Source organism: Charadrius vociferus, unplaced genomic scaffold, assembly GCF_000708025.1.
Source record: "Charadrius vociferus isolate BGI_N301 unplaced genomic scaffold, ASM70802v2 scaffold505, whole genome shotgun sequence".
Taxonomy (NCBI): Eukaryota; Metazoa; Chordata; class Aves; order Charadriiformes; family Charadriidae; genus Charadrius; species Charadrius vociferus.
The window spans coordinates 395,193-422,329 of record NW_009648645.1 but is presented as its reverse complement, the minus strand read 5'-3'; the positions used below and the strand labels follow the sequence as shown (position 1 = coordinate 422,329).

Here is a 27,137-nt window from a genome sequence, read left to right as displayed (position 1 = left end):
TGGACACAGGACTCCAGATGTGGGCTCACCAGTGCTATGCAGAAGGAAAGGATCACCTCCCTTGACCCGCTGGCAACACTCCTCCTAATGCATTCCTAGTCACCTATCTACTTAAAGGAGCCTTGCTTGTTGCCTTTGACATCCCATGCTGGATTCGGTTATAGCTGGGCTTTGGCTTTCCTAACCTCATCTCCAGATGCTCAGATGATGTCTCTGCATTCCTCCCAGAATGTCTCCATACACTTTAAATAGCTGATTCCCCATGCCTATTCTTTATTTGTCCATATGGAGTCTACAAATAGTAACACAAACCTGACTAAAACACAGTTTCTCTGTGTCATGAATACTGACTCAGTAGTGAGTGGAACACCCAATCCTTCATGGTGTAAATTTTCCTCCATAGGCAATACATAGATAGCAATTCAAATGTATTTTCATATACTTGCAGATTACAGTAACCCTCAAAAATACATTGTTAGGTGTACATATGAAAAAGGTGGTTAACTGGTTGCTCTTAATTTCCTTATTTTGATACATTTCATACAGATATCCAAGAGAACAGACAGTGATTTTAGTATGGATTGGAGCTTATTTGAGCTTTGACATAAGTAAAAGACTATTGAACACTGTTGTACCATCAGGAAGATATGTGAGATGACCTATTCTGCCACTCCTGTTTCTCTCTCAGAAATAACTGATGTTGCTTTCTTGAGGAGGAGCATATGCTGCTCTGCATCAATATTTTTGAATGTCTTGATCTACTTATTTTAAGTGGCAGTCTGCTTACCAGTCATCTGTTGGTAGGTCATATGTTTACTCTGAGATTACAGATAGTTCCTTTGTGTCTGGCCTTCTAATTGTTTTCATGCAGTCTATTTAACTGTTTTTCTCCTTCATGTCACTGTCAGCAGTGTAGACAGTTTTACTATTTGATGTTCCAGCTCAAAACATGCAGAAGGTGCTGGATCTGTATTAGGAACTGATTTGGAAAGAAATTCATTGTGGTGCAGGAATGTATACTGAGTTTAAGATAGGAAAATATATCAGAAGGCTTTATCCTGAAGGGGTAAAATGGCAGCCATAAAATGGTCTTTAAATGACACATTATGCTCTGATGGAGCATTTTTTATAAGAAAGGTTGTAATTCTCACAGCGGTTGTGCTCAATTTATTTAATAATGAAACAGTTCTAGCAACAGAAGGTTTTTCTCTTTAATTTTAAAAACATATGCTTGGAGCACATGCCTCGGTCAGTGCAGGGATCTGGTTATAATTACTTAGAAAATCTTTTACAGAAAGACAGAAGTAATTCTAGACTATTTAACAAGCAGGTTTCACTGAAGCAACATGCATTTGTGTAACGCAGAGTGTCTTGACACAGCTCTGGAGAGCCATTTACTGCCAATTATAAACTGCTTTGCAGGGGTTCCTGTTACATGCAGTCGTAGAAGTAGCAGAGGACTGCATGGTGATTTAAGGACCTGGTAAATCACAGACCTGGCCTGTGACTCATCCTGACAGGCGATCCCTGTTTACCCACAAGTTTAGAACAAATATTAGGCAGCCTCTCTTCTCTACTGACTCCCTCCATGTGCTGCTCTTCTTGGCTTATTTATTATGAAATAATTCTGGTCTGCAACAGATACAATTCTTCTAGACTCACTCTTTACAGGGTGGCCTTTTAAAAGTAGAAGAGAAGGTTTCACAAGGATGGAGGCTGCAGAAAGCAAGTGTAAGAGATGTGTATTTCGATAGGCTTGGGAGTGGGGGTTTTTCCCATCAGTTTGTAAGAGGATAACTTGGACTTCTCTGGTCTTGTAGGTGTAAATAAGACTTTAGGTTTCACATGTTTCACCTCCGAATCTATTGTCTCTTGTTCTGGTTCCTTTCTTTGAGATTATATTGTATTTATCATATCCTAATTCAGTTTCCGGTGAAGTATCAAATGTAAAGATAGGATGAAATAAGACAGAAACTTGACCACTGTGCAGCATCTGAATTCCGGTAGGACTCAACCTGGTGTTTCTGCTGCCTGCCCTTTTCTGCAGTCTTGCCTGAGATAAGACAGTGTTATTTTCATGGAGGTAGCAGTACTGTGAATATGCATATTGTTGGCTCTGAACTAGAAATGGTGTTGTTAAATATTGATTTCTGTCAGGCTGGTGTCTTGAAAAAGAAAAACACACTCCCAGAATTCAAAGAAAAAGCTCATCACCATCTGTCGTGGTTTGGCCCCAGCCGGGAACAAAGAACCACGCGGCCGCTCGCGCAACTCCCACAGCCGTGGGCAGAATCAGAAGGAATAAGGCAGAAACTCGTGGGTTGAGATAAAAGTAGTTTAACAAAACAGCAAAAGCAAGAGAAAACAATAACACCGGCAAGGGAATATACGAACGCGATTACAGTGCTGCCGCTCCCCGACAGGACCCGCACCTCCGCAGCCCCCTCCGAGCCGCGACTGCCTGCCCCCTCCCCCGGCTAGCTCCCCCCTCCAAACCTGGGCATGGCTCACATGGCATGGAATACCTGTGTCCCCTGCTGGCTCCTTGGGGAAATTAACCCCATCCCTTCTGGAACCAGGACACCGTCAAAGGTTCAGGATGTAGATTTCAGTCTCTGTCAGGGAAAAGTGTTTATATTCAAGGGTTGATGTGGACAGCTGTACCTGTTACTAAAGAACTGTGATACCACGAAATGAAGTCTGTCTTTGTGTCCTTCTGGCTGTAGGTCCGCCCAGAAAAAACTATTTATAAGCAATAGCTGATGACTGGCTTTTCTACAAAAAATAGTGAGCAAATATAGCTGACAGTAAACAGGTAGTTCCAGGCTGTCAAACGTCTGATTGGGTATTTTCAGTGCTGGAGTATGCTGCTGCCTGCCTCTTTAGTTGTCCTTTTTCATACACGACTGTTGTTGAGGCACTGTTTCACCTGTGGTGGCATCTCCTGCTCTTTTGGGGAATATGAGGGAGAATCTGGCATCACTCTACTACCAATTTCTAGACTGAAAAGGCTGAATTAACTTGCTGAAATCTCAGCTATGGTAATCTCCTTCCTCAGGAAGACTGGACGCATAATTGTCTTTTCCTTTACAATTTCATGAAGATCACTGCAGATATCTCTCTGGGCACTGTTGCAGTCTGATTATCTCAGGGCTTTCTGAACATTCCATCTGTCTGCTTAACTTTATGACGCACTGAGTTCGTGATCTAAACCAAAGGCTCTTTTGTTTGCTTTATTTCTTTACAACTGTTGAAACATCTTTAGCCTTTGTGTACATTTAGCAATTACTCTTTTTTCTGCCCTGCTTCTGTAATATCTGTAACTACACCAGATGGGAGATGTGCTTTTAGACGAAGTATGTGAAAAAAATCTTCCGTTTCTGCAACACTCAACACATGCATGGCTGGCTAGACTCATTGGCCCCCACCTCTGTGCTGTTAGTATCATTAGCATATTACATATTTTAGGTCCCAAGAAGCACTAACCAGGGAAAGAAAACATTGTATGTGATGAATGTTAAACGTTATGCCCTAACTTCTCTGTGATGGATTATCTTGTTTTTCCAGCATTGGATGAGAGAGTAGAACTAGCTTTAGAACTGAAATAGTGCATTGTTTTGAAGCACCCACAATCCTTTTATAGCATGTTTATTTTTTGTTCTAAGTTCCCAGGGGCCTTTACACTCCAAGCTCCTCTCGTGTTTCACACGTGCTTAAAGGGGGAGGTAAATCTACTGAGTGGCGTGTCTTCATGAGATCTTTCCAAATCAACAAAGAAATGATGGAACAGAAAGAACACTATATAGAAGATAAGTTAATTATTTTTGTTGCATCTGTTTTTCTGGTGATGAGTCAGGAGCAATTAAGTGAAAGATCAGAATGTCCGAGAGCACAAAAACCTGAGGTTAGTCTAAGCAATCTTTTACTGAACTTTTTCAGGTAGAATTTTCATTTTTCTTCCTTAAATAGCCTCAGATTCTTCTAATCAATACCCCCTTCATTTTTCTTTATAAAGAATGTAATACTCTAAGGGATAGAGGGGCATAGCAGGAGGGACAAAACTTCATCCTGTGCTTATTTAGGATAAAGATGTATTTCTGGTTATCAGAGGGTACGGTTTTTCTCCCTGATGATATTTGGGGCTGCTTATTGATTTTCACCTCAAAACAATTTTTCTCCACTGTGTTAGTAAAAAAGATACCAGAATTGAATTCCATCAGATAATAAGGAGAAAAAAAATCAGAACTGTAACCTCTAGGGAAGGACTGTTAAGATAGTTGGTGGTAGATTGTTTGGTTTGGGTTTTTTCCTTGTTGGTTTTTTTTTTTCTTTTTATGAAGTGGTATAGCAGGAGGCATTGCCAAGCTTAGAATTCATTCAGAAAAAGTAGGCTTGATGATCGGTGAGGGTCTAGCGAATATTTTTAAAATACAGGATAGAGGAGAATGGCTCCTTCAGCTTAATAAAAACAAATGTTTGGGAAAGTATCTGTAAACATAGTTGAATAAACTGGTGAAAGGATGAACTAATTAATGCAGCAACAGTTATGGTTATTGACAGAGAAACAAGTGGTAAAAATGCACCCCAACAATAAATGTATGTTAGGAGGGAGGAAAAAGTTCCCTGATGTTATCAGCAGTAATATTCTGAGACAGCCTTACAACGAGAATTGTAGATGTGAAAGATTATGCTCCTCTAAGGACACATTCCGTTATACAATAAGGGGATTATGTGATACGATGTCGGTGATAGGTGCGCAGGCCCTGGGAGCAACTGGATGCTTCAGTCACCGTGTTCTGTTCCCTGTCATGTCAGCAAACAGATGCATCCCTGGGTTACTGGAGATATTTACTGGTTTATCCTCAAATGGTCAGTGATCAGATGGGGTTTTGGATTCCCTTCTCAAAAACACAGGAAATTATACTGGCAAGTTTGCTTAAAGCTGGCCGCTGAGGCTTTTCCAAGCATTAATCCTAGTGAAAATTAGTGCTAACTAGATGTGGAGATTTGAAGGGGCTCCACTAATTAGGCTGTGACTCCTTCAGTCACCAGCTGGTCTGCAAAGCCAGCCAGCAGTTTTCTAAATGACCATTTCCCAAGGTAGTCAGGAAAGTGTTAGTTCTTGGAATAGTTGTTGCTAGACCTTTCTAGGGGGGAAGGAATTTTGTTTATTCGTTTTTACTTTGTGATCTATGAGTTTGTGTAGAAATAGTAAGAATTCAGAATTCTTAAATAGTTTTGTCTGAATGACTTTGGATTGGTGCTCTGCAATCCCTTGGGAACAATTTTGATTAATTGGATTGAAGACAACATCAAACGCCTGCAGCTCCTTCCATGCTGGATTCAAGTCCTTATTACTCAGTTACATCCTTTTACATTCATTTTATGTTAGTTCTCCTTCTTCCATCCACCACACATCTGCCTCCACTCATTTCTCATTTTTTTTCCATGAGCTTCAGATATCGTGCTTGGAATTTGTCTTGCAGATTTGTGGTCTTAAAATCCATTTCTTTTATAGTTTACTTTTCTTCAGTTCAATTGTACATCTTCATGGCAGGTCACCATTTTAACTGTACAAACTAAGGCAGACTGTTTAGTCAAATTTCAGTGTTAGAAACTGAGGCAACTACAGCCGTGAAGATTGTACTTACTCCATCTACAAGTCCAGTGAATGTCTCCCTCTACAGGCTCTGCTTTTTGTGGCTTGAAGGTTTGGGACTTGGCTTGGTTCCAACTGCTGGCTGCAATGTCTGTGTACTCAGTGACAGTTCATCACACCTTTTTTCTTTCCTCCTTTAAGGTATAAGTATTTCTCATCACCAAAGATAAATTTGGACTAAAATAGTAAGAATATGGTCTTTTGTTTTTCATGCATATCTATAAAAATTTTGTGTTGTAGTCATGTGTCTTCTCTTTTTTTGTAACATTCTGGAAAAAAAAATCACACCACCTACATAGGTTTGAAAAAGTGTCCTTGCTTTTGAGCATTAACCTTTTAATTGACTCTGAGCTCCGTTTTTTGCATCTATAGCAAAATAAGAGATCCTTGAAGCCTCTCACAATATACAGGAGTATTCTTTGGGGTTTTATTTTTTTAAAAACTTGTTCTTAAAGTTGCCTCTTTTCTAAGGTTTTTACTGCACCACTCTTCATTTAACAAATGTCATCGCACTAGACAGTCGGAAATCTAAATAATCTGTGACATTACTAAGATATTACACAATCTTGTTTAGCCTTGCTCCTGTTGTTATTTTCCATTCCTGTCCTCCTCTGCTTCTTGTATGTGTGCATGGGCTATTTAAAATGCATTCTTAGAGTAGGAAGTCTCTTCTTTGTAACTATTCATAAGACTCCCTGTGTTTTGCTGGTGCTATATAATATTTACATAGTACAAATATCTAGGCATAATAAAAATCTGCTGGAGCGAATATGAAAAATAACTTTAGAAATAACAATTTCAACTTTGTTGTTGTTGTTGCTGTTGTTGTTGCAGTGCATTCTGCTTTCATTCCACTTTACCCGTTTACAGAAGAATAAATTACTCTGGTGTCTAGAATACCACAAAAGATCTCTAATGGAATTGTCTAGGGCTTTGTGTAAACAAATGTACATCTTTAAAAGACTTGTATAGAAAGATTCATGACCATAAGCATACACTAAAGTTCATACTTTGAATAAATTCAGAGAAGTTATCAGTTACATGGAATCTGAAATTTAATAGAGAGTGATCAAAACAGAGTGGTAAGAAGCAGTGGTTGTATCTCATGAAGTCCTAGCCAGGATGTTTTAAAGGATGTAAACTATCTCACGGGGGAGGGGAGAAAAAAAACCCAAACCAAACCAAAAAACAACTTCTTTTTGGCCATTTGTGGAAATGTCTTTTTGTCCTGCTAGTTGTGATCTGTAGATAATCTTGTTCCTTACTCTTATCCTTACTCCTTAATATCTGATTTTTTTCCTTTCTTTTCTTAAGCAAGACATCATGTGTTGAAGCCGAGTTCAACAGGTGCCAGCTTACCTGACTTTTTCTGAGCTTACATCTACAAATTGTCTTACATTCACCTTCAGATCCTCTCCATTCCGGTAACTCCCCTGTCCTTAAGCAAAAGACTTAAAGTAGACAGAGAACATTCTGTCAAACTTCCTCACACATCTTTCCAGTGATTTTATCTAAATAATTTATCTATGAGCATTCAATAGCCTCATCAATATGTTTGCAAAATCTCCCACTTTGATTGACTTCATGTGATACACCCCTGTTCATCCTAACATAAATTTAGCATTTTCATTTGAAATCTACCCATAATCATAAAAGGTCTACGTCAGGCACTTTCTCATATTCCATGAGGACTGCGTTCAGGTGATCCCCTTTCTAAAGCACACCCACTTTTGCACTTTTCTTTTTGCAGTCTCAATTTAGGGGCCAAGGACACAGTACTTCTAAACAATATTCAAAAGATCCACTTTTGCAGCCTCTTTATCTGTAGGTCTCACTGGTTGTCCGTGTTTTACTGCTGAAAGTAAACTGATGTGCCATTAAAAGAAGCCGAATAATTTATATGCACTAATAATGTATAAGCCGTGCAGCCATCAGAACTCTGAAACAGGAGAGACATGGCATACACAACAAAATACAGTTTTTTCAAAGGGGAAAAAAAAAACAAACCAAAAATTAAACAAATCCACCACTGCCACCACCACAACAACAACAAAACACACAAACAAACAAAAAAAAACAAAACAGAATTTTGCAGAACTATGGAGAACAATGAGCTGTACATTCCCAGTGTAGTCCATTACTGATTATATGGATAGCCTCAAACTGGCTGTTCTCTTCCTGCACTTACAGCCATACTCTTCCAAAAATAAAATGTGGATATGCATGACTAATCAGAATACAGCTTTTAAGAGTGTGGTATTATTTTTTAAAAAACATTCCTTTTGATGACAGTTCACAAAAATAAAATAGGTTTGCCGAAAGAAAGAGATACATTGATGTCTTGTCAGATGATTAAGTGAATTTTTTTGTTTAAATATTGAATTATTGGCTACTTTCTGGTCTTATATAATAAAATAATCCATTGCTTCCTAGTAATTCTTGTATCAGAAGTAGGAGGCAAGTTTGTATTTTAGATTCTTTCAAAGGCCAGACATTGTGTTGACTATAATATCCAAAACCTTAATTTTGTTTGAATGAATTTTCACAAAAGGCATTATCCACTGAGAGTCTGTTTCACACTGTGCTTCCACACTTTATTTCTATGGCAATTTTGATAATTAATTAGATACAGTTGAAAAACTGTAGAAACTGGAAGAAAATAAGGGGTTTATGCAGTTTCTTTTTCAGTTGTGCTACTTATTACTGAGCTAGCAAAATTGCAGTTAAATGTAATTTGAAGAGTTCACCACATTGTAAATTTTGACCAAGGCCTCTGGCAGTTTATTTGTGACAAATTGGTCCTTTGTTCAAATGATTCTATTTTTAACCAAATGTTCTTCTGTTAACATGTCTGTTCTGTGCTGTTAGCATACAGAAGAGCAATGTATAGAGGTGGAAAATGTTATGAGAGAAGGTAATTTCCTTTTACTTTTTTTATTAGCAATCTAAATATGGGAAAATATTCTAGTATCTGAGCTTGTTGACAGACATAGCTTCCCCATCTGAGCCACCACGAATTGTACAGGTTTGTGGCTAAACACCAGGGTGAGCTGTAGTGCTCACAGAGACCTTTGCATCACCTGAATGACATTTTGGCCTTGCTGAAGGAAGAGTCCTAACTAGGCACCATCTTGAGCTGAGGCATCAGTGGATATCTGCATGCAGCAGTTTGCGTGGGGTTCCGAGGTGGCAGAAAAGTTGGAGAGGGAGTAGTTTGAAAATCGGCTGGTTCTTGGCATCTCGGCGCATTTGCAGGAAGCCCACAGAAGGAAACATATGTGCACAGTCTGCACGAGCGCCATGTCGTACGGACTGTCCTTGGTGAGCTCGGGAGCTCTCGTGTCGGCAGGCAGCTGGCGGGTAACCAAAGGCAATTAGCTGCGGCTAGTGTTATACAAGCGAATCCTTAAATAGGAAGCAAGTGCTGCAATGGCTCCTTGCTTCTTCTGGCTGGCCACGCTGTTAACAGGGGAAAGGAGGTGTTGCCAGAATATCTCTGGATCGTGTTAGGGCTGAATTCAGAGCCACGAGGTTCTAGAGAGCAGCTGAACATCAGAGGAAGCAGTGTGGTCCCCTAGCTCCTCTCTGGAAGTTGCATTGAACATTCTTCCTAAAAATCAACCAGCACTGCTGATTTAAGATGAGAAATCATTATGTGCAAGACGAAGCATACATCTGTTAACTACTCCCAATAGTATTTCTGTCAAGAATCATCAAATTTCCATATTTTACAAATGCTATTTTTCTTACCAATGTTAAGCCACTAGTGATATGAAGCCTTTAAAGATAAAGAATGAAATGCTGGATAATCTTTTACAGACTTTTTACACCGTTTACTTAGAGAATCCTGGTTTTGGCCTTTTTTTGACTCACAGGAATTTTGATGTAAAATATACAGACTTCATGTATCACTTTGGTTTCTGTTCTTGAGTACTTGGTAACATTTCAGTATTCCTGTTAAATGTTATTTTGAAAATTTATTTCTGAATTTCTCCTGCATTCCTGAGTCATTTAGAATTCCAGATAAATGTGGCAATGTGGCGGCTCTAATATGCATCAAGGTAATGCACCTTTCCATGATGTTTTGATGAGATGTCAAACCTAACTCCTAGTTTAAGTCTTTGGGATGCTAATTAGCAGGACCAACTAACATAAACAAGCAAAGGTTTTGTGGCTTTTTCCTTACTGTGCCATCTAGGAGGTGACATGAGACAGAAAATGAATAGAGCAGGGAGGCTGAAAAATTGCAAAAGATTTTGAAAGAATAGGAACCCCTGTTTGGAATATGGCCTTTTATAATATGCACAAAATCAGTGGTGTTCATCCAATTTAAGATAATCACTCCAGATTCTGGTGTACATGAAAGTGAATCCCTAAAGCCTCAAGGTGTTTCAAGGAGGAAAACAGAAGAAACTGACAAAGCCAAACCTAGAATTTGGTTGAGGAAAGAGGAGAGCAGGAAATAGTATTCCAGTTCTTTGGCAGAGTTTGCATTGCTTCGAGTATTTTGTGGTCACCGTTACTCTGAAAAGGCAGGTCCTTCTTGTGGCCCAAGGAGAGACGGACATATGCATACCATGTACAGACCACTCTGATTCCTTTCTTCCTATAGTTTGCAAATTTGGAGTCCTTCCCCTTTACCCCCCAAACTGTTCATGTTAGCATATTATACAGCATATATCCTTTTGTCTTTCTAGTTATATTTTCTAGCAAATAGTATATCTACACTTTACTTTCCATTAACTTAAGGTGTTAAAACTATTGACTAATCAGCAGACAAAAGTGCAGTATGTTTTCTTAACCAGTGCTGATATCAAAAGTAAGGAGGTTTTCATGTTTTTACTGAAAGGAACTATTCCAAATACTCTAAACTGATAAATATGGATGTAAGTACAGACTTTAAAACAAATTTAAAACAAATTAGTTACTAAACAAGAGCACTTTGGAAAACTAAAATCTATGATACATAAAATAGTTTTAGTTATTAATTTTGAATACTGTGTGAACTATAAATTGTTAAAGATTATCAAACTTCCGAAGAGCTGACAAATAATTCAGTATTGACAAATATCTAGTATACATTAGTCATTTAGATACTTAACAATGCTATTGACAATATACCCAGGAAAAATCAATGCAGTTTAAAAAAAGAGCTGCTGTCACAGGCATTTATTGATATAATACAGGAGTAAATGGGATACACTTAGAAACAAATGGAGTAGATTATACCTCACTGAAGATAACGAATTGTTAGTGCTTTTACTTCAAAGCTCTAATCTTAATTCAAAAGACTTTTATTTAGAGCATCTGAGGCAGCTGTTAATTAAGTATATTTAATATTTAATTGTAAATAAAGTCTTTTGTGTGTAGAAATTAAACACATTTTAGCACATCCCCAAACAGTATGCAAAGGATGTAGTGTGTATAATATTAATGAAAAGTGAACATTAAAGATTTAGCTTTCCTGATGATAGACATGCTCTAAGAAAAGCTGGGGAAAGTGGCATGATTTCAGCAAAACAAACTGTGTTCTATAGAAGGAAAATAGGAAAGTTATGAACAAAATAAATTTACAGAGAAAAATAAAAGCTAATCAAAAAGACCATTACAGAGAAAATCTTTATCAAAAGCAGTAATTTCCCTCCAAAATAACTGTTTTCTCCAAGATTTAAAGATGCAGTTACTTGTCTAAGGCCTCTTCAATAATTTCATGTTTAATTTTTTTCATGATAAACTTTTCATAGTGGAAGATCTTGTACTGAATAAGCAAGTGTTGAAAAGTCAATATTGAAAAGCATAGTGCATTGCACTTACTTTGCCTATTCCATCATATGAAGTTGATGAGATTTAGTTAACTCAAATGAAAGCATCACCAATTTCGTCAAAAATTACTCTAAAAAATGTTTACATTGAACATCATTTTTTGAATTATTTTTCTGAGCAGAATAAAAGAAAAAAAAATTACTTTTTGTCAAGGAAACGATTCCGTTCATTAGACTTGAGATGAAATATGTTATTGCTGGCAATAGAAAGGCAAAGCAAAGTAAAGGCTGGGACCACCCTTCTTGGCTGTCTGCTCGTTAGATTATTTATTCAGGATATGGGAATCAGAAGTCAACATTGTTTTAGTATGTCTAAATAATTAAGTGCTTCTTGGAGTCAGAAGTGTAATTTTGGTGTACCATTACTATCCCCCTTGAAAACTGCAAAGTTTCAAAAAGGCATTCTCATTATTATTATTATTGTCTGTTTCAACAGGTCAAATTTTATAACACAGAAACAGAGGCATATTTTATTTGAGTGATAGAGGTGAGGGAACTTTTTTTCCAAAAGTTTAGTCCCGCTTTACATCCATGACTGACAAAGTACTAAATACTAAGGGCAAGAGGGGAAATACTGGACTGCTGGTGAAAGTACTCTCTGGGCATTAACAGCTCTGGATCTCCATTCTGTACTTCAGTGAATGTTTGCATATGCAGAGAGGAGTCGTGTCAGCCACACAGGATGGGAAAACCCTGCTCCTAAACATGCTGGTGGTTAGCAGTCCTCCTCTGGAAGGTGGGAAATGTAATTCACCAAATTCGCCTGCAGCCTACATTTCCCTTTTTGAGTAAATATCATTATCAGGCTCAAAAGTTGCTGAAAAAAAAACTTTAGCTATAGAATATTGTTCATAATTCCTCAATATCTTTTTTTCTCTGTATCGACCACCATCTCTTGATTTCTGTTGTTTTGGGGAAGGCTTTCATTTAAGCATCAAATCCCTTCATTCCATGAAGAATGTGCCAATCATATTCATTTTTTTTTGGTCTATTTGTATTTTACTAGAGTTTTTAAGTATATGTTAATATATATTTTTCTTCATATAAACAAAGGGACATATACAGCGAATTGAAAATTTTCTTAATTCCACAAGTGGTTTATAATATGCCAATTCAAAATTGTTGGAGCCCTAAGTTAGCCAGGGAATTAACTAAATCATTAATTATTGATTAACTAACACTGAAAATCACAGATAACTAGTGGATCAGTACAGAATAATGCTATGTGAGGTTTCCTTAGGTGTAAAAGACTAAGCAGATTTAATTGTCTAATACTAGAATATATGCTGTTTACTCAGAGTTCATTTCAGTGAAAATTCAAAGAAAGGGAAAATTCAAAACTTAATTTGCTATTCTTCAGATATTGTATTTTAAATACAAATATTTTTACACTGTATTATAGGGAAGTCTCTAAACCTCTTCACTGTAATTGTTTTTGCAGTCTTGCTTCAGATTCATTAGCAGCATAGCAGGGTTTTAGATTCTGAGGTCTGTATTTCTGCCATCCAGTCACAATAGCAATTATATAAAAAATTGTATATATCTGTAAACTGGAAGAGCAGTTGGTGAGGTAATATTGACTCACTTGCAACTTCTTTTTCACAAAATGCTCACTGATAGGGTAATTCTGTCTTGTAAAGGGAGTTACTACTTTGTCTTGTAGAAGTCTTTATTGAAGAAGTTAATCTTGTCCTGAAATTATTTGGAAAATGTAGTTACTAAAGTGTATGCTTTAGATAATTTACTTCTGCAATCTTGTTTGTCCAGAAAAAAAAATCCTTTCGATTTTTTCAACATTTACACACATACCACACAGTTTCTGACAAACCACTGCCAATAACAGCCTATGCTTCCCTGTCAGAAATATTGATCTACTTATTTCTCCCGCACTATACCTTCACATGGAGGGGGTCCCATAACACAGGTTATGTTCACACATATGTTCATTTCTCACTGAGAAACCTCATATGTATTTTTCTGTGTCTGTGTAACTGTATCTGTGCTGTGTGCACTGGAAGCTGTAATGTGAGGCGTACAAAGGAACAACAGCTTTATTTACTGCTTTAATGGAAGTGTCTTCCGTCACCCCTACCTCAGGCAAAACTGCTGGTTCACTTTCCTAACATAGAAAAGCTTGAGGTCCTTAAAATTCAAAACCACATATCTGGAACTAGTATGATAGAGCATCATCTCTCATGCTTGGTTGGTTGCATGGAGTGCTGTGGGCACCTATCAGTTAGTATGTGTGCAGATCAAGTAGTGCATTCTGGCAACGGGTTTCCACCCAGATATAGGAAATCATCTTTCCTATTTCCTTACAAAGATTTTTATCCCTATCCTAACATCTTTATATTATAATTCAATAAGAGTTTTAAGTAAATTCTGAAGTACCTTTTCATTAAAAAAAAAAAATACTATTTGCATGAGTATTACAAATGTACTTGTGGTGAGGTGACCTTGGCTGGATGCCAGGTGCCCACCAAAATCTCTTTGTCACTCCCCTTCTGGAGCTGCACAGGGGAAGAAAGAGTATCACTAAAGGCTCGTGAGTCAAGATAAGGACAGGGAGATCACTCAGCAATTACCGTCACTGGCAAAGCAGTCTTGACTCAGGGAAATTAATCTAATTTATTACTAATCAAATCAGAATCAGGTAATGAGAAATAAAAAAAAAAAAAAAGAAAACACCTTCTTCCCACCCCTCCCTTCTTCGCGGGCTCAACTTTACTCCCAATTTCTCTACCTCCTCCCCCCAGTGGCGTAGGGGGATGGGAAATGGGGATTTCGGTCAGTTCATCACATGTTGTCTCTGCTGCTCCTTGCTCCTCAGGGGGCAGGGTTCCTCACACTCTTCCCCTGCTCCACCGTGGAAGCGTGTCTCCCATGGGAGACAGTCCATGAACTTTTCCAACGTGGGTCCTTCCCATAGGCTGCAACTTTTCACAAACTGCTCCAGCATGGGTTCTTTCCATGTGTTTTTTTCCACAGGGTGCAGTCATTCAGGAACAGACTGTTCCAGTGTGGGTCCACCACAGGATCATGCCCAGGATATAAATGAGGGTTGTCTGGGGGGCGGTAATCTATAGTCACTACTCGGGATGGTGCTGATTCACTTGGCAGTGAGAGTGACCTGTGTCATGACTATTATTGTTATTATTATTGTTATTTTTCCTTTTCTGTTATTGTTTTTATTAAACTGCCTTTATCTCAACCCACAAGTTGGTTTTCTCCTTTTCCCCTCCTTCTGTTCCCTCTTCTGCCCACCCTTTGGGTGAGGGAGGCGAAGTAGTGAGCAGCTGCTTCATTCTAGTGGCCAGCTGGGGTTAAACCACAACAATACTGAAGCCAACAAATATGTCATTTCAACAGAGAAACAGGTCATAGATAGCTGAATGTTGGTTTGTGTGCAAGGGCTTGAAGAAAGAGTAGGGAACTTTTATGTTGGTCACACACTTGTGGCATTGAAGTGTCTTAGAAACAAGCTTAGTATGTTTCTGTAAGTTCAGGATGCAAGAGTCTAGTCCAGCTACCACAAGCAGCATCATGCAACTCCCCTCAATGCCATAAAACTGTGTTTTGACTTACCATCATAGCCTCAGAATATAGCAGTTTTGATACTTTCTGAGAAAAATCCTATGTGTTGTCTGCAATGAAACGTCAAGGGAGAGAGTGCAAGAAAATAATAAGCACTGGGCAAATGCTCTTGGATGTCTCTTATACGTGGCTGGGTGGAATACTATTCTTTTGAGGGCACAGCATTGCAGAATGGCTGTTGTTTCTTCTCAAAATTTCTGGCAAGAGCAGACTACGATTAGGTAGCAAATTAAAGTCTTCCTGATGTGAGCATGGAGAAATGCCTATCAGTTACAGATTATCCTTGAATTAGAGTAAGCAGTCCAACAGTGTCTTTACCATAGCCCTGTGTAACATGGCCAAACTACACGTCCTTATTCAGAAGTAACTCTTGGTAAGAAGCAAGCTCATTTCTACTTATCAAGTATGTTTCTTTATTTCAGTTTAAAATCTCTTTTTTTTTTCTGCCATGCTAACTGCTTTAATTACCGGATAACTACCATAAATTTATGATTATAAATATCTAAACAAGTCTTCGAATGCCTTTGAATGTGTCATGCAGTTTCAAGGGCTTTCTATGTCTTGTTCTGCCATATATTTTCTTTGCAAATTATGTATCTCATCACTCTGCAGAAAAATTTCTAGCTTAAAAAATAAGCAAGGCAAAAAAGTGTTTTTGCAGGAAAAACTATAACCATGTGTTATACTCCAGTTGTACCACCTGGCTTACAGATATTTTAGTAGCAAGTATTAGAAGGTTAATACTTTGATCAGTGATCACTCACCCTTCAATAAGGTATTCAGGTTTTGGGCAGATTCATTTTTGTGCTGGAATCTCTGCTGCCACTGAAATCAGTACTGACAGTTTGATTTAACTGGAAGCAGTCTTTTGATTATTTAGGAGAATGTACTGGGAGCAAGGCAGATGCAGAAGAAATGCAGGACATAAAAAAATAAAAAATTACATAATTCTCCAGGTACCTCACAAAACAGACACAGCTGAGCTTATGTAACTCAAAGACTTACTTTTGTTGGCAAAAGGTTGCAGTTATTTAAAATTCACCAACTTTGTAAACCAGTATTTCCCTTTTTATACAGTTTTGTGGCAAGTCCCCTTTCTACTTTTAGTATCTGAAAGTGGTGTTTGAGAATACTTTTTCTAACAGCTGTGTTTTGTTAAGGTAGAAGTGAATTTCCTTTTAGGTCAAATAGTGCCTAAAATTGGAATATGCTTATCAGAAGGTTCCTACAGAAAATCTACTAAGTGTCATCAATACTTACTAGCACGTATTTTGATGTGTGGTAGCACATCAAAAAGCTACAGTTTCGGGGCTTAGTACAGAATGTCAGCTCCACATATGTCACTGAGATGAGAGCTGAATGCATCAGGTGCCTTACAGGACCGAATCCCTTCATTGCTTGCTATGTAATGTAGATAGTGATTCAGTTAGTAAAAAGCTAACAATGTTTTCTCAGGCTGTGTGTAAGAAAAATGCCTGTCTGAGCTGTCTCATAAACAGACATAGATGAATAAATGCTGTTACTTCCAGGATAACAGGCAAAAAAAGTACTAATTTTTAAAAAAAAATAGAAAAAAAATATTCTATTAGAGTGGGTAGGAGGTAAATATAGTAAATGATGTGAATTTTGTATTTCAGAATGACAGCTCACTAGGCAAATCATAGCATTAAATGGTCTCGGCTTTCCTTTTAGCTAGCACTGAGTTAATAAAAATTGTATTGATCTAGCTGTGTGTTGGAAAACTGACAAAACAGGATGACCATGCTGAAAGGAAGCAAGATACAATTTTAAAGTTATCCAGGTAAGATGTCTCTGTATGAAAGAGAAGAAAATTCTTTTATCTGGCTTTATCTTCTGCTGTGCTGCTTCAGTAGGCAAAAACAATGTCCAAACTGAAGCTTAAGAAGTATGAACTCCTGCACGTATTTGCTGTGGTCTGAGCAAGAGTTCACCTGAGCAAAGGAAAAGAAATGTTTTCAGAAGTATTTTACAAAGCTCAAACCAGATCTTCTCCTCATGCTTTATGTGAAGTCTATTGAAATCCTGAAAAGAATCACATTGGCTTGAATTGCTTTAATTCCTGCCTCTCCTGTTCAGATGGTCTGGGACGTACATAAAATCAATAGCGTTTAGCCTGGGTTCTGGGCTATAGAAAATTAACCATAGAAATCCTGCTGTGATGATACAGAAGTTTTAGCAACAAAGCTGCCTTTAAAATAACATAACAGAGGATGCTGGACCATGAAATGCAGTTAAGAACAGCTCTGGAGTATAAGGAATTATCTTAACACGGTGCTGGTGCTGAGTATCTCATATGGTTCAGCCATGGCCTCATGATGACTGCTTGATAAAATCTGTAAAAAATATGTAAAAATTTAATGAATGCAGTAGAAAAATTCATCTGTCCGGCTTTCTGTGTAAGCAGAAGCACCTCTGCTCTGACTCTAACTTGATTATTAGACATCGTGGAAAAAACATCTGCTGTGTTTCAGTCATGTTAAAACACTAAGGCTTCTTTTGTCAGAGTCTGCAATAATAGGCTTAGATGTAGGGCATATTGTATGCTGCTATTATTAGTACTTTCAGTGGATTCTGACATAGACAGTCATAATATATTTCCTTTGATCATCTACAGCATTTGGGAAGCTGCCCTAGTGTACCACTTTCTTTTTTTCTTTTTTTATTAAACTTTCCTCCAGCAATTTTCCTTTCCTTATCTAGGGTAAATTTCTCTTAATTCATTAAGGTGACTTAAAATCATCACTGGAGTTGGAGAAAAATTTGGAATTTGCATTCCATTAAAACTTCAATGTTTTTTTAGAGAGTCCATGGTCTCCAAAGAAGCAGGAAAACCATAGAAGTCTCAGGAGGAAAAGGGAGTGAAAAGTTGCATTTAGAATTGATGTGAAATATAAAGAAACTGAAGCAGTTGTTGTTTTCTAAATTGTCACATTCGGGCTACAAAGATGATTAGGGGACTGGAACATCTCTCATATGAGGAAAGGCTGAGGGACTTGGGTCTCTTTAGTCTAGAGAAAAGAAGATTGAGGGGGGATCTTATTAATACTTACAAATACTTAAAGGGAGGGTGCCAGGGGGATGGGAAGAGTCTTTTTTCAGTGGTGCCCAGTGATAGGACTAGGGGTAATGGGCACAAGCTTGAACATAGGATGTTCCATCTTAACATGAGGAGGAACTTCTTTACCTTGAGGGTAGTGGAGCACTGGAACAGGCTGCCCAGAGAGGTTGTGGAGTCTCCCACTCTGGAGACATTCAAAACCCACCTGGACGCTGTCCTGTGCAACCTGCTGTAGGTGACCCTGCTCGGGCAGGGGGGTTGGACTAGATGATCTCCAGAGGTGCCTTCCAACCCTAACCATTCTGTGATTCTGTGATTCTCTGTGATTTTCTTGAAGCCAGCTCAAATAAGGATTTTGTGTCTTCCAGGTGTCAATGTTGATGCACCTAAAGTGTGTATTGCCATTTAGGCATCCAGTGTAATAGCAAGTAGCTGAAGAACTAAATTGAGAGTGAGAAGACCAATCTACTCTGAATCACAGAGTATCTTTTCTTTATAATAGACACTCTTGGGTAGGTGGAATTCAAAACTATTACTTTCAGCTGAGCTGAACCCTCTAGAGTTGTTTTTGAAGACTGGGTTCTCAACCAGCTGACCTAATCTTCTGTAAACTGTTGTATTTACCTCAAGAAGCAATTTTTGCTTTAAATGAAAATGTATTTCCAAGTTGCTGGGAGAGCTTGCCTCATGCAATCAAAAGGAATTGCTTGAAATTTCCTGTCCTCACTGTTCAAAGACGTAGCATGTTCTTGCCCTGGCTAAGGGTGATTTTCCTTCCATTGTAATTCCTATTGTTCTTGGTAAGAAAAAATGCTACTTTGCGTTTTCTCATTGCTCAACAAGACTATGTTATTTTTAAAAAAGTGTGTCTTACTTGTGAGACCCTGATAGAATCTATGCAGTTCACATCTGCTTTTTAGTCTTGATAGGTGTATACATCAAAAAAGATTTTATTCTTTCTCCAGTGCTTTTCTAGTAAATGCCTAGTGATATCTGACACTGCTGTTTTCACAACGTATTTCTCAAATATAGCATAGTCAGATTGCATTTACAAAATATTTGGTCATTTGTTTATGACTGTAAACATCTGCTGACTTCTACAATTTAAGAACAATCTGCATTCATAGAGGGAGTTCTGCCTGGCAACCTTGAGCCTTTGCTTCTCAAACAATTACAAAGTGTGAAATCCCTTCGTGAAGCTGCGTGCATAAACAGGGAGGCAATGCTGTTGTGGAAGTCCAAGTGACTTGTATGTAGTTTTATTGCTAAGTCCAATACTAGCTCTGTAGTGCCATCTGCTGAAAAGCAGTGAGGACCCACTGGAACGTGAGCAGAGTTTTCCAGATGCCCCCTTCTGTCTTGGATGGCAAATTCTTACTTCCCTCATACTTTTCTGCCTGTCTACAATTATCATTATCATTTTGTCTTAACTTTGTTTTTCTTTTTATACTGAATCTCATTAGGGTTGTCAATCATAAAACCGTTTCTCCTGCAGTGTTGTCACTCCAGTGGTGTTTATCTAGCAAACCCAGGACAGTTAAAACACAGACTAAAAATACTTCATATTAATCAGCCAGAAAAGTTTTCCTGTAACTTCTTTGTGCTCTGAGATCCCAAACATAGATTTAGAAGGAAAAGGACAGTGTAAATCAAGAGCTGGTTTCTGTTTTCAGGATCCCTGGTTCTGTTGTCTAATACCACCGGTGTGAGTTTCTTGCATGGGTTGCTTTCGTTGTGGGTTGTTTTTGTCTATGCTACATGAAAGCTCTATCTACCTCAAATAAAGTGTCTGCACCCAGTTTTTTCATAGCCCTTGTGCTCAGGTCTTGCTACCCCTTTCTTTGCAACTGGCCTCAGCCACCTCCCATCCAAACAATGTAGCTGCAGTCTGAAAGGAGAACAGACAGTGCAACGTCAGGAATGGTGGAGCAAGTCTGGGTATGGGCACTGCCCTTCTGGCAGAGCAGGGTCTGCCATCCTCCCTTTGAACACCCTCTCTGTCAGGAACGTAAAAACAACTGTTACCAGTGGGTGGTGGGTGGCATTGCCCTAAAGGTGTCTCTAAGGCATGATTTTTAGTGGATTCCCAAAACCTAGAGGCAATGATAGCTTCAGTCCTGTGGGAGCAGCTTCAGGTCCCATTTACTCAGAACTTTGAAAGTTGTTTTAGCAAAGGAATTCTTAGGCATTGTTCTCACTTGTCATGATACCTGTCATGATACTCTTTTCAACAAGATAACTTTTTCTTAATCAGTAGCTAGAAAAGTGCTGAAAGTGGACTTTAGGTTCATGAAGAATGTTAAGGTCTGCAAAGAAACACAATGAAGAGAAGTACGTGCACATAACAAAGTGCAGGGTGATATATTTAAATACTAATGAGGGAAATTGAAGGTCAAAAAATATGAAAAGGTCGTGCTTTTGCTACTCATGATCTGACACTCTTAATGTCTTGTTAGTCATAATGGTTTATTTCTGCCTGTATCAGCTCAAATTAGTATATTTGTAAGGAAAACAGCACTGCAAGTCACTGTCAAGGAGGAACACAAGTCTGCAAGTTTCTTTTTAGTGGGAAAAATATCTTTATGTTTCTTTGATAACAGAAGTTAAATCAATACGTTTTCAAGGCTTTTACTGTAAACCTTTTTCATTAACGTAATAGTATTGAAGCAGAAGATAAATCATGGCAAGAACATTAGTATAGAAAGCAATGTAATACAAAAATCGTCCAAAAGGACAGTAGAGTTTACAAGTCTGATGGCCAAATACATATATTCTAGGACCAGAAAATGATGTTCCACCTATTTTGGTGTAATAATAATACTGACTTCAAGTTAGAAATACTCCTTTAGTATTTGGTCAAAGAGCAAGATCATTGATAAAATATACTAGTGTCTTCCTAAGGGTCCAAAGACTAGAAACATGGTGCAGAAAGCAACAAACAGAAAGTGTTTATAGAGATGGATCAATAACCATAGTGGAGATGGGTCCCTTGGGGTACTCTCTACACATGCTGATGCCTTATGGAAGAAGGGCACATTCCATGTGAAATGCACTCAACCTGTCTGACAAAGTCAAAGGTGCCTTCCTGGCTCATTCTGACTCTGACCGTACTCTGATTTCTTAGTAGTTTGCAAGTTCCAGATCTTGGTTTTAATCTGTTTTGGACTGGGAGAAATACATTTTGTTTCTATAAAAACAGTAAGCACGTGCTTGCATCAACCCTAGTCATGAAGGTCCTGGTTTCTGTGGTAAGCAATGCATGTTCACGCCCTTTCCTTATCTGTTTTGAGAGACAGGAGGTAATGAAGGCAGAGAAAGTTGTAGGCCTTCCTCTCACCTGCCCCTTGGTGAATTCACATCAGGTCAGCCAGATTCCAGGTCATCTTTTTGTACCATTACCTGCAGAGCTGGTGATTTCTTCTTACATTTGCCAGAAAAAGTTACCCAAATATATCCATGAACCATTACAGCATTTTTTCAAAATATTTTGTGACAATGACGTGGCTAATTTTAATGTCTATGTCAGCAGATGGTCGCTGACATTTATTTTGTTTTCAGAGCCTAGTATTTTTGTGGTGCTGGTTAAAATGGCTTGCCTGCTGTTCAATTGTCTGCATTGGAATAACACTTCATTTTGCTGCTCAGGGATCCATAAAAATGGATCATTGGAAAGAATTTGTGTCACATCAATAGGTTCCTTATCTAAACTCCCAAAGTTTTTCTAACTCAGTCTTCTCAGGCAAAGTGGTAAGCCCAGCTTAGTAACTTCGTCACCAGCAACTCAACAAACAACTGAGGAAAAGAACAGCCAAAAAATGCAAACTTGATATACTACATATCCCATTCAGCTGGAATTAATTAAACAATCATTTTAATCTAATTAAATTACCATCCAATTAATAACGGAAAAAATGGTTCCATCAGAGAAGAGACTGTCCATTTTACCTTCAGACCCTAATATTAGAGTGGCTCAGTTGGAAAAGGCTTAGGTGAGAGTGGGTCAAAATGCTTATTTGTATAAAGATGTCCCTTGATCAGCTTTTGTAAAATACATTTAGAAACTTTTCTAGCTACCTGCTAATCCTTGATGCTTGCTTACTTTATATGCAGATACATATACCTTGCTCAGTAAACTTACTGAATCCGTTTTCTGAGCATTCAGTTAGTGACGAATTTTTTATGATGACATTTTCTAATGAGAAAAGTGCCTGCTCGTAACTAATAAATGATGTGACTGCTTTACAGGAAGAAGACATCTACAGAGTTGTTTGCTCTTTCTGTGGTTTTTCAGTTGCCACCCTTACATGGCTTTACTTTTCAGGCACGTTATACTTCTGACTTTAAAATCCATATTGTGGTACATAGTCAGTAAGGCGCCTCTGCTTCCTGATGTGAGTATGGATAACTTCAAAATAAAGGGAAACAAGGGTTGTTCATTTCAATTTCATAGGTGTTTTCCAGTTTTTGGTTTCAGATTCTTTACAAGTTTTGAATTTTAGTTTGCTCTGACCTGTGAACTTCTGATATCAGTTCCATTTTGTTTTCTTCTCCTTTTAGTCAGCCATTTCTGATATCCATAAAAGCGGTTATTTTGCTGACGAAAGCACAGTGCTGCTGAATATTTGCAGCACAATGTATAACATAAAATTGCTATTGGCACTGTTAGCTGGGGAAATACAAGAGTTGAGATTTAAAATATGTTTGATAATTAATGATTTTGATTACAAGATGGTTCAAATATTTTCATCTGGCCATTATAATTCAGGAGCAAAATATTTGTTTATGTTCTGAAATACATTTCATGTTTGAGATGTTTGTGTTTATTCGTGTGTTTAGTGAAGTGTTTGGATTGATTTTCTTCTTAAAACATGTGATTCTTTATGGAAGCACACAGCTGTAAGTCTCTGGGAACCTTGTGTACTTATGCTCCAGAAAATAATTTTAGCCTTCAGTAGCAATTTAGGTAACTTGAGATATCTGTTGTGAAGGGGAGGTCTTTGATCCAGGTAAGTAATTTTGCTGGAATTCACAATAAAAGTTACATGCTGTTCATCTCAAATCTGAAATTTGGCAACAAGTAAGATCTACTTATCTTAACTGAATAAAAATAGTTATGGTAGAGTGAGAACAAGTACGTTGTTAATTATGAAATTTTATTAATTTACTGAATGTTGCTGTACCATCAGCTGTTCAACAAATAATTTAATTTAAGAGAGTAATAAATGTAGAATTGACTTAAACTTTTTAAGATGGTCAAGAAAAAAATTTACATAAATAAATGTACTCTTCTACACATTTTGATTAAAATACTGAGCACAATTAAATTGGGGACATTGAGCAGGAAAAGGCAAAAGATTTAGAATTATTTTTGTATCTGGCTTCTGTTTGTCTCTCTGCTTGAATATGCAATTTAAAATAACTAAAGAAAATGTTGCATCATCATGGGACTACTGAGCAGGGAGATCATCTTGAAATATGTCTCTATGAGAGCTATGTCTACATTAGGAAGAAATGTGTTGCACTATTGCAATTGGAGCTGAGTCCCTGCACTAGTGTGACACACACTTTGGACACTTTACTTCAGCCCAAATTTAGGTCAGTCCCCTGCATACAATATATGTGTTGTGAATAGGGCTGAAATCATGCAAACAAAAATTGCACTTTTGACTGTGAACCCTGAGTGGTCCAAGGAGTGCCACACTGCCCTTTCTTCTGTTTCCTGCAGATGGAAATTCTCCCAATATTTCTTTTTGTCCCTGCTTGTTTCCAAGTGACACCACAGTAACTGTTGCCTGAGCCTCCTGCTGACTCTGAGGAGGCCAAAGAAGAATGGTAAAGAAAAAGGAGAGTGAGGCAGGCAATATTCTGATATGCAGGTAACACTTTGGCCCTGGGACATTGAATAATCAATGGTGGGTTCAAAGCCTTCAGATGCAGAGCAGCACGGCTGAAACCTTTTGCCAAGATCCAGTGCCTTGAGTTTGCTGCTCTTGACGGAATTTTGGGAGGTTGCCTATATCTGTGTTCAGTAAAGTTGCTGTCACCCTGGTGGAGAAATCGTGGCACTACTGGACTGTACAAGTCAATGACTATTAAAGTCAGGGTGGCCTGCAGGTAGGAAAATGGCTGTTGTTATGCAGGCCTTGGGAGAGTAGCAAGGAAAATTTAGGGATATCTCTACTGCCTGTGATGGAAGGACTTATGGTGCCTGTGTTGTTCATCATACTACTGTTAAAAGAGGATGCTGATACCTCCTCTCTGTGCAGTGGCAGAATCTTCTGGAGGATGTGGCTATCCCATCTATTTTGTGGCAATAATACATGATCACACTAGGCCTGTGGTTTGTGAGTGAATACCCAAACCATGGTGTAGCCTTGGTGCCAAAGTGCCACCAGAAAACTCGCAGGCCCTCCTACCGACTGTTCCCGAACTGGAACTGTGATCACTGGCACAGGACACTGTTGGCATTAGCTGTGGCCAGGAGCACACCACAGAGGTGTTCCTGGCTGACACACCACAAAGAGATGATGCAGGGTCAAGGAATGCAAATCCCAGATGAGGAGATCTCCTCCAGGCACTCCCATATAATGAACCTGTGTCTGCAGTAATGGGCACCCAGGCAGGCAGCAGGATCTGTGGTGTGCTTGTACAAAAGGTGTGTTCAAGATAGCCACAGCATGGGCACATCTCCAGAGGGTGGTTGTTGTCCCACATTGTCAGTTCAGTCATTTTCCTTTTCTTGAATTTTGTTGATCATTTATCCTCATCTTGCCTGGTATTACCACCAGATTATCTGATCATTTATCCTCTTTTTTCATGGTATTGCCACCAGGTTACCTGCTATTAGGGATGCCTTAGACCTTCTTTTGACACCTGTTTATGAACTTTGCTGTTTCCTTGAGGGTACAGACTGCATCAAGCTGTATCTTTTAGGAGACCAAAGGGAGTGGTATTGCCACTAGGAAAATATTAGGAGGGGGGAAAGATCACTAAAAAACATAGGATGGCAGTAGATGAGTTGTGGAGATGGCAAGAGAAGGTAGAGTAGGCACATAAAGCAGGAGATTTGCCATATTTGTATGTTCATGAGATCTGTGCCAAACAAGGGGCTTGAAGATGGTACAGATAATCATGTGAAATATGAAATAACTGGTGCAGTTTGGCTTGTTATACCTACACAAAGCACTGCCACCTGTTTGTTGTGGCAGTTGAAGGTTTAAAGACCATCTGCTGACACACCTACTGTATATTATGTCTTGGAGGACCTCATGGTGGTACAGGCCGTGTCCCCACTTGGGGCTGTCATGCATTTGGAAACCACAGAGAAGAGGTCTTCCCACTTAGTGTTTTCCAAAAGGAATATAATTCATACTTGCTGAAACTGGTGCACAAACCAAACTAGCGAGGGAAGTAATACTTCATAAACCTGTCTGAAATACTTCTGAACTCTTCACTTCAGAAACTCACTACCATTCTAAATGCTAATGTTGTCACAGTGTATCTCTCAAAATTCTGCTGTCTTTTGTGTTTGATTAGTGACTTTTGAGAAGAGGAAAATGTTTGATTGGGGTTTTGTTTGTAAAGCTAGCCTTGAATAATGCAGACTTCTAGAAAAATCACCAAAGTGTTCTTAAATTTAATAATCAGGTGGTGATTTATAGCCATTATCCACATTAAAAGAGGCTGGAGGCTTCTTGTTTTCTAGTGAAAGCTAAAATAAAACGTGGCATTGGTAGGATTTCAAATTAATTGATGAGGGTACTGTCCCATTGGCATCATGAGGCCCCAAAGGCTGTCTCTGATGAAATTGCTAACAGCATGGGAGGAAAGTTATTTTTCCAGCTGTCATACTCTAATTTTCTTGCTTATGAACTCAAAGATCCAATATTGTTATTCATTCATCAGTAATGTACTGAAATCAAGTTATTTAATGCTTGCATTTTGCTTTTCATCTCCAGAAAGAGGATGTGTTTTGCAGTGTCAGTGAGGAAGTAGAAGAGAGATATTGTGAAGGAGAAACTGCATTTCTTCTCATCTGCCCTGGGAGATACTGCTTTTTTAATACTCAGACAAAGGAAGAATAGGGGTGCAATGACTCAGAATTGACCTATAATTAAATTCATCAGGGTAAACTTAGGTTAAAGTGTGTGGTACTTAGCATAGTGGATCTCCACTGCTCAGTCACAGTTATTTTTTATAAAAATAGTAATGCAGCTGTTTAGGTGTGGAACATGCTTGGTAAAATAAACAGAAGTTCAGAATTTAAATTCTGCTTTAGCAGAATTATTCCCTCTTTGCTTAAAAATATATAATTATTAATGACTTATATTTCTTCAAAACTGAGCATTACAAATTCCTAGTACATCTTTTTGACAGTGAGATAAAAGGTTATAACTATTAGCAACAAAAAGTCTACAGCTGAACTCCTTTATGATTTCTGCAGAATGTTTGATGGGGATTTATTTTTACCTGACATAGTCTCTAAATTATTCTTATACTTTGGAAAAGTGGATACGAACAGTTCCATTCCTCGCTGTCTTGTGAAAGTTCAGGACTCATTCTTTTAAATAACTGAGGGTAAGATGATATTCTGCAATTTGAAAGAAAAGGGAAAGACTATCACTGAGCAGAGTAGTGATCAGAACCCACCTCTCACTGAGGCTCTGGGATACCCTTCCCCATTCCCCCCCCCCCCTTTTTTAATGGTGCTGATTTGTCACGTACATATAATGGCTGTAATCCCCACAACCAAACTTGTCAGTCATTCTCTACACTAATAATGTGCTGAGAATTTAAAAAGTCTGGTGATGAGTAGAATCTCATTTAAGTAACAAAGAAAACTCAGATAATTGTTTCAAGAGCAGAGCCCTGCTACACTGCAAACTATATCCAAGTCCTCCACATTGTCCAGATTCAGTGACCTAGAAACAAGAACTCCAGTACTAACAGAGCGACTTGAAATATCAGGAGTTTCAATACAGAG

General features: G+C 38.3%; 1 protein-coding gene across 1 annotated transcript in view; it reads left to right on the top strand.

Annotated features, from left to right (window-relative positions):
• Positions 1-27,137, top strand: part of TRPM3 (transient receptor potential cation channel, subfamily M, member 3) — a 279,012-nt gene that overhangs the window by 73,931 nt on the left and 177,944 nt on the right. The window lies entirely within an intron of this gene.